General features: G+C 34.9%; 1 non-coding gene across 1 annotated transcript; it reads left to right on the top strand.

Annotated features, from left to right (window-relative positions):
• Positions 1 to 1,893: 1,893 nt before the first annotated feature.
• On the top strand, positions 1,894 to 2,001 carry LOC131147408 (small nucleolar RNA R71). Its single transcript, XR_009134790.1, has one exon. It is a non-coding gene; the product is annotated as a small nucleolar RNA R71 (small nucleolar RNA).
• Positions 2,002 to 9,042: the final 7,041 nt, after the last annotated feature.

Consider the following 9,042-nt stretch of genomic DNA (forward strand, 5'->3'; position numbering starts at 1 on the left):
GTTGAGTTTCATGAATTCTGAGCTGATGTCAAAAACTCAAAAGAACGATAAATGGCTCAACAATACCTCACAAGGTGTCATAGTCGCCACAGGCGCTCCCTCAGTGCTCACAAGGAACCCTAAATGCTACAAGTCACGTGAACATGTATTTTTAGCCTTATGAGATACCATGTAAATACAAAAGTTTATATAACTAAATTAACACGAATGAACTACCAATCAACTTTTAGGGAGTTACAAAGTCATATAAAGAGAAACTACCCATAAATGACATGAGTGTGTAATTCTTAGGTTATATGCAAGTATGTGAAGGGTATACGTTAGTGTTAATTATGGCATAATCATCTATCCTCAATGCCCTTTCTTTCTTTCTTTCTTTCTTTCTTTCTTTCTTTCTTTCTTTCTTTATTTTTTTAATTAATTAATACAAAACTCAGTAAGTGGACGTGCACAGTGTCACATGTAAATTCTTACCCCCTAACTAAAGTGGAACATTGTCCTCAATGTGAAAGCATAGGGGAAATAGAAAAGATGTGCATAGCAGAAGTAGAGCGTACTTAGGTGAAGTAATGGAAAATAAAAATTGAAACTACAGAAACATGTACCTAAAAATAAACTAAAAATAAATTAAGGTAAAACAAAATGAAAAAAAGAGAAAGAAAAACATCACAGTCTGTCTGGCGGAGGCTTTGGAGGAATTTCATCTGGTGGATGCAGGTCTATAAATTGAACTGGTGAGACTCCAAATTTGAGTCGCCATGATGAATTAGTCTTGTTACTTGCACAAAAGTTAGCTTCAAATAAATCAATACGTTCTAAGGTACCAAATAAAACATGTGTAGACTGCCCTCCTTGTTTTAACAAGAAAGGATCTTTATTCAATATATTTTCGAGGAAATTCACTTCTTTAAGAACCGGTCTTTAAGGCAGAGTTGTCAAAGTAGTTGCCTTTGGTTCTTCAGAATCAACATTAAAATGTTTACCTTGTTCTTTGAAAATTAAACTCTCACCAATCTACTCACCCTCTTTGTCGGGTGTATCCATCACCTTACCATTGCAGGGATTTGCTTCAGCATTGCACTCTTTGACATTTAATCTAGTAGGGAATGATGGTGTCATGACTGTCAATCTCTGAGGGTAAGGTACCACAAGTTGGTACTTCTTACTAGTCTCAGTATCCACATTAACTGACTTCTTCAATTTTGGGCTTGCTTCCTCTGATTTTTCTTTGACCTCATCTATCTCAGTTGTAACTTCAGGTGTCAAGACAACTATTGGTCTATTAGTGAGTATCTCAGGTTGGGGAACTTATTTTCCACTTCTTGAAGTAATAACGGTCTCCGCTATCTCAAGAGAAACATTATGTATTTTTTGTTGTTAGTGCTGGTATTCTTAAGGATTAGGCTAAGGTTCTACCAAAAATTTCATTTTTTCTAAGATATTCAATTGCGTGCTCATCTCATTAATGGTTTCCCACAATTCATTTATGGTCTAAGTGTACTGATTATGAGTTGTGACTTGAATCTGCATGAAATGCTGAAAGGCATCCTCAAGAGACTTCTCCGGTGGAGTAGTGCTGCATTAGATTGAAATCCTGAAGGTGCATAGCTCTAGGAGATTTGTTGTGGCTAATATTGATGATGAAAGGTGTCTAGATAATATGTTGGCTCATATGTACCTCCACCACTGATTGCGCTGATAGGTTGTACTATCATGGGTGCCTGATCGTATCGTGTATTCCATTGTCGAATACTTTCAGTTAAGTAATCAAAGAATGATAATGTCTGATCCAGTTCCTTACTAAAGAGTTCTCCATTACACATAGTTTAGACAAATTATTTGCAATCAGGAGTAAGAGTTGTATAGAAATAATTGACTAACCTCCATGATTCAAACTCGTGATGTGGACAAGTGCTTAACAGATCCTTGAACCTCTCCTAACAAACTTGAAAAGTCTCATCACCCTTCTGCATAAACTAAATGATCTATTCCTGCAAAAATTGAGTCCTCTATGAAGGACAAAACTTGTGCACAAATTCACGCTCCATATTAGCCCAATTAGAGATAGAGTGGGGTCTCAAAGAATTAAACCACATTTTCATCCTATCTTTCAAAGAGGTAAGAAATAAACAAAGTCTAGTAAATTCATCAGTTCTAGCACGAGAAAAAAAAATATTGCAAGTCAACTCAAATTCTGTCAAGTGCTGATAAGGAAAAATATATTGCAAGTCAACTCAAACTCCGTCAAGTGCCGATAAGGACACTCGGATTCCGTCCTATAGAATTGAGATATCAATGACTTCCTCTCGTGTTGCATCATGAAATTAAGTTCATCATTAGGTAAAGCAGTGTAAGATGGTGCAATGGTGCATGTAGGCTACAAAAAATCCATAAGCGTGCATGGTGCAGGTGCAGCCATAACTCCCTCAAAGAATTCTTTAAACAGATTACTCAAATCAATTTCAGAATCACTCGTAAAAGTAACAGGAGAACAATCAGATTTTGTACTCTGTGTGTCACTATTGGTGCTAAGTGAAATTTTGGATAGTCTATTCGAAAGATCTCAGACCCAAGGCATCAAAAATCAGTGCAAACAACAGGAATTCACTAACACAACAACAAACAAGCATGATCAAAATATTTATTTTTTTTTTCAATTAAAAAACAAAAATAATTAGAAAAACACAAACTTTGAAATTAAAGTTGGTATTCCCCGGCAACAGCGCCAAAAACATGACTCACTCGGAAAATGAGAGCAGCTCGGAAGCTATCCCAAGTATAAGAGTTCAATTGTGTAATACTTAACTCAAGGGTTAGATCGTCTCCTCAGGGAATGCAGTTTAGTTCCAAATTTTACGTATTTTCAATTAGAAAATAAAAAAACAAAAAGGTCACTAAACACAGTTCAAATTTGGTTTCCTGGGATTTTTGAGATTTTGCAATGAAATTTAAATCCTAACTAAAAATTAAACACGCGCAAAATAACTACTTAAATACTAGATTTAAATACCAGAATAACGAAATAAGTAAACCCTTCAATCATCCAACTGAATAAAAATATTAACTTTAAACATAAACCTAAGTAAGAATACACTCTAAATAAAAATACCAACTTTAATAATTAAAACACCCAAGAAAATAATTAAATACCTATAAAAACTTTAAATAAGAAGACAAATTGAAATTAACAATAATAATGCTCAAGCAAGAATTTAAATGCAAGAGAGAGAGAGAGAGAGAGAGAGATTTAAACAAAAATTTATCTAATAAAAAGAAAGTTCTTAAATTAAACAAACTATTTTTAAACAAAAAATAATTCAAACTTTGAATAAATTAAAAACTTAACAATAAAATTAATTTTAATAAAATTGAGTTCAAAGAAAGAGAGAGATGAGAGAGTAAGGGAGAAAAGAGAAGAGAGAAGATATATATATATATATATATATATATATATAGAGAGAGAGAGAGAGAGAGAGAGAGAGAGAGAGAGAGAGAGAGAGATGGCAGGTCATATGAAGGATTTTTGCAGCCAAGCTGCTGCTGTGTATTGCACAAAACTTGCTGCTGCCATGGCCTCCAAAGCCCCCCCTACGCTGCCTTCCTAAAATAAATACAACCCTAATCTAAAAGCTAAAAGTAACCCTACCTACTTGCCTCCTTTGACTTTTCAAAATAAATTCATAACTCCCCCTCTACTTTTTACAATTTGCCCCCAGCATGAAAATGCCCCTTCCAGCTCCTCTTGCGTCCACTTGCATGGCCGGGTCATATCAAGACCCGGCCCACTTTATTTATTTATTTTTATCTTCTTTACTTGTTTCTTCTTCTTTTCTTTTTTTGTTTCCTAGTGCACAAATCCAATTTTGATCACAATGAAGCTCGTATCTCTCAAAGCTCAAAACAAAAAAGTTGTAGAGCTCTTTCTTAGCTTTCCCCAAAATTTTGAATCGTCTTGGTCAGAGCTCGAATGAGAATGTTACGCCAAGAATACAAAGTAGTATCGGTTTTAGCTTCAAATAATTGCCCTGCGATAAAAAATACCAAAAACTCATAAATTACTCAATAAAACCCAAATATTATAAGTAGGACACAATGTTAAAATATTGAGAGTAATTAGGCATTTAATTAAAAATATAATTCGTAATGCATAAATTAAAACACCTAATTACGCAATTTAAACGTGTAATCATACTTCAATCAAAATCACAATATAGAAAGATGAAGCTCAAGTATATATATCACCAGGGTTCTTTCTTAGGTTAAATAGCTCAATAGAAATGTAAAGACCCATGAGCTCTTCTCAGCAAAATCGCAGCAAGTAATTCAACAAGAGTATAGGCAAGGTAGCTTTGAAGAGTAGAAAAAATTTGATTGATTTGCTGCTTGTAGGTTGTTGGTGTATTTGTGTAACGTCCTTAACCCTTAAACCCGGTCCGGTGTGTTATACCTAATAAAATCCTAATATTCCATTAATACATTCAAACATACACAGCAGAAAACATAACCATGATCCTCAATCATAAAAATATGTACAAGAGTTTACTATTTCTATCCATAATCCATAAATAACCATTCATCACCTGTATTCCCATATGTACACATATCCCAAAAAATATTTAGTATTCTCAACACCAGTGTGTTCCACAACCATCCATAAATTCGAGAAAACTTAAAACATAAAACATAACTTATATACATCCCAAATATCATCAAAATGTTTCTACCCTCTTCTCTATCTAAAACCCAAAATGCTATCAACCTCGAGCTTCTCTAAGCTCATTTACGTGGTGGTCCTGAAAAGATAAATTTGTAATCGGGTGAGACACATCTCAGTAAGGGAAAGAAACAATATATATATATATATATATATATATATATATTAAAAACAACGTGTGGTCAACATGAGATTATAATCAACATTTTAATATCATTTGCAAACCATTAACATAAATTCTAAAATCATTTTCTGAACCTAATCAAACACAGAAAATATTTACCCATGAGACTACCCAAGGATTCGGGTGATTACCCGTTCATACAAGTAGCACCCCTTTGCTCTGATACATTAGGCAACCCAAAGGTCACAACAGAAGCATACCAGAGCACTCACCTTACTCAGTAAGCCCTCAAGTGATAGTTTAATCTCATACTCACACAGTTCATACAAAAGTTTACTAGTAAAGGCCTCAAGAATAAGGAAATATATCCGCCCATACAAGTAGTTTCCCTCTGCCCTAATGCGTTATGCAGCCTACTACTACATCTTATACTACTAGTGCACTCGCATTTCTCAGCAAGCCCTCTGGCGAAGAGTTTGCCCCGCCCTAGAGTAACATGTTCTACTAGCATAAATACCTAATAATACCATAATACATTATTCTGTTTGTCATTATTCAAACATCCATAACTGTTTATGTTCATAACTTTAGCATTTAATAGCATTTCACTTTATGTAACCTTTAACATTTTACATCGTTCACATTTCATATTTCATGTTCGTTTCATTCACATTTCCATTTCAATCATTTTCATTTCATTCATTCGTACTACAGTTCCTTTTAGCTGTATATTAGTTAGTCCACATAGATATACATTAAAATCTGCTAACACAACTCCTTTTAACTGTCATCAATTAGTTTACAGCTTTTTTTAGCTGTCATTGCATACATGGTTGCATTATCAAAAACAAGCAACATGGTACGTATAACATTTCATTATCAATACATTTCCTACATAGCCTACATCTCATACATATAACATACATTTACACTGCATTACCATCTACTCATGTCATATAATTGTAGCAATAAATTGCATACATTGCCTATAAAATAAGCCACCAACATTTAACTTTTATTTACTGAAAATATACCTTCATTTCTTAGATAATTATCTAGAAATACTTTCCACTTTCATCAATTCATTTTCACATATAAGTAGCTAAATAAACAGTCCTAAACTCAGAAAACATAATTTACATGGTTGACATTTTATAGCCACATGGAAACATATATAACATATTCCATTTCATTTAATTCATGAAAACTTGATTTAATGTATAAATTTTGCCCCTACCTAAATCCTTGAACTACACCAACAGGTATCCCAAACTAATGTCTGTGATGCTCACCCGGTCTCTGGTTTAAAAACCCTAGTTTAATTAGATAAAACCCCCCATAAGTTTTTATTTTTGCATTTTCTTAACTTATAAACCTTAAATAAACTTATAAAAACCAAAAACTGAGAATCTAAACCCTTACCTAAACTTTAGAGCATTTCTCGAAAAGCCCAGTTTAAGAAACTGATCCGCTAGATGTGTAGAGAATCTTCCCTAAAACGCCGTAGCGACTTCCGTTTAGCGATTCGGGCTGAATCCGGGCCAAATAGGACTCATCGACGAACCACTGAAGAACACTTATCGACAAGGCCGTGAGCTCATCGACGAGTTTTAGAATAGCCAAAACCCTCTCGGTTAATCCTCATTGATGAGACATGCATACTCGATGACAAGTTTCACAACACCACTCGTCGACGAGAAAATCCTACTCGTCGACGAGCACCTGCTTATTATCCTCTTTTAAATTTTCTTTCCCTTTCTTCTTTTCCCCGATTTTTCTTTATTCCTTATTTATCTTTTTCATCTATTATTTTTTCTAATTATTTTATCATTAAAAATTTTCGGGTCATTACATTCTTCCCCACTTAAGAAATTTCGTCCTCGAAATTTTACCTACTAATCATCCTTTTACATCATTAGAATTCATCAATTCATACAATTCAACGTATACATATCACCATATACTTTTGCATCATCAATAATATAATCATCATATAAAACTTTACATCATCTATTACTAAATAAAATTATCATTATCTTAGATATATTTTCATACCTGCTTCTCTAATGGCATCCTCCTCAGCCTGAAGTGTATACAGTCGAGGTGGAGCACCTCTTCCAAGTGGTACTTGTTGTTTTCCCCAATCCTAGTTCTAAAGAGATACCATAGGCAATGGTTCCCGACAATTTTTCTTGATATGCCCTGATTTACTGCACCTGAAACAATTCGGAGTGTCAAACTAGCATTCGCCCCTATGCCTTTTATTACATTTCTGGCATACGGAGTCCACTGCCTCTTTTCCTTTCTTCCCTAATCCCTGACTGGCCTTAGATTGAAAACTAGATGGTGTAGGCCTCTTCTTCTGCTCTAAAGGCTATGTGCTACTTTGGATACTCTTCTCCAGCACCGAAGTCTTATCAACTAATTCTGAGAAAGTCTGAACCTGAAACCCCACCACCAACTCGTATATTCTGCGTCTCAGGCCTTTTTCAAATTTCCTGACCTTCCTTGTCTCATTCGAAATCAGAAATGGTGCGAAGCGTTACAGCTACACAAATTTCGCTGCATATTCCGCAACGGTCATCTCCTCCTGGGTCAGATTAGTAAACTTCTCTATCTTCTCCTCTCTAACAGACGAAGGAAAATACCTGTCAAAGAACAGCTCCTTGAATCGCTCCTAGGTAAGAGCTATCTTTTCCGGCCTCTGGTCCTCTAGTAGCTTTGCAGATAGCGACCAGCGTTTCACCTCCCCAGTCATCTTGAATGCAACATAATGGACCTTATGCTCGTCCATGCAATCGAGTATAGCCATGATCTCCTCTATTTCCTATACCTTATTCTCTGCAGCCACTAGATTAGGTCCTCCTACAAAGGTCGAGGGTTCATCCTCATAAACTCCTTAATGCTGCATCCCTGACCTGTAGGTGGATAGTTCTGTTCTCTAGGATCCTTCTTCATCTCTGCCTTAACCTGATGGGCTATACCCTGCAGCATCTTGGAGGTATCAACATCCTCTTCACTGGAAGTATCTAAACCTTCCCTTCCTTCAGCATCTATATTCTCTTCTCCAGAGTTTATCCTGAATATAGGACAGAAAAGAGATAAGAACTACATTTCATAATCCCCAAACATCATAATCATTAAATTAAATCCAATAAAAATCCAAAATCTCCATATAAGGACCAATCTCACAGCTAGGAAACATCGCTATCAATGGATTTACCATGATTTTCTGATACCGTCAACTGAATTAGAAAATCACAGAAGTCCACCTAGGGATTTCTGCCTCAGAGCTATAAGACAAAATCCTATACTTCCCTACACTAAACCTACTTCTCAATACCTAACATATTCATCTAGTATTCTTATCCTAAATATTTCCTATACTCTGGTATAAATCATTTCCTAAGTTCTCAAAATCCCAAAATCATTGCTCTGATACCAAAATTAACATCTCGAACACTTAAACCCGGTCTAGTGCATTATATCTAATAAAATCCTGATATTCCATAAATACATTCAAACATACGCAGCGAAAAACATAACTATGATCCTCAACCATAAAAATATATACCGTAGTTTACTATTTCTATCCATAATACATAAATAACCATTCATCACCTGGATTCCCATATATACACATATCTCCAAAAATATTCAGTATTCTCAACACCAGTATGTTCCAAAACCATTGATAAATTCTAGAAAACTTAAAATATAAAACATAAAACATAACTTATATAACTCCCAAATATCATCAAAATGTTTATACCATTTTCTCTATTTAGAACCCAAAATGCTATCAACCTCAAGCTTCTATAAGCCCGTTTACATGGTGGTCTTGAAAATATAAATTTGTAATCGGGTAAGACACATCTCAGTAAGGGGAAGAAACAATATATATATTAAAAATAGCGTGTGGTAGACATAAGATTATAATCAACATTTTAATATCATTTGCACACCATTAACATAAATTCTGAAATCATTTTCTGAACCTAATCATATACAAGCAAATATTTACCTATGAGACTACCCAAGGATAGAGGAGATTACCCGCCCATACAAGTAGCACCCCTCTGCTCTGATACATTAGGCAACCCAAAGGTCATAACTGAAGCATACCAGAGCACTCACTTTACTCAGTAAGCCCTCAAGTGATAGTTTAATATCGTACTCACACAATTCAAACAAAGGTTTACTA

Source organism: Malania oleifera, chromosome 1, assembly GCF_029873635.1.
Source record: "Malania oleifera isolate guangnan ecotype guangnan chromosome 1, ASM2987363v1, whole genome shotgun sequence".
Lineage (NCBI taxonomy): Eukaryota > Viridiplantae > Streptophyta > Magnoliopsida > Santalales > Ximeniaceae > Malania > Malania oleifera.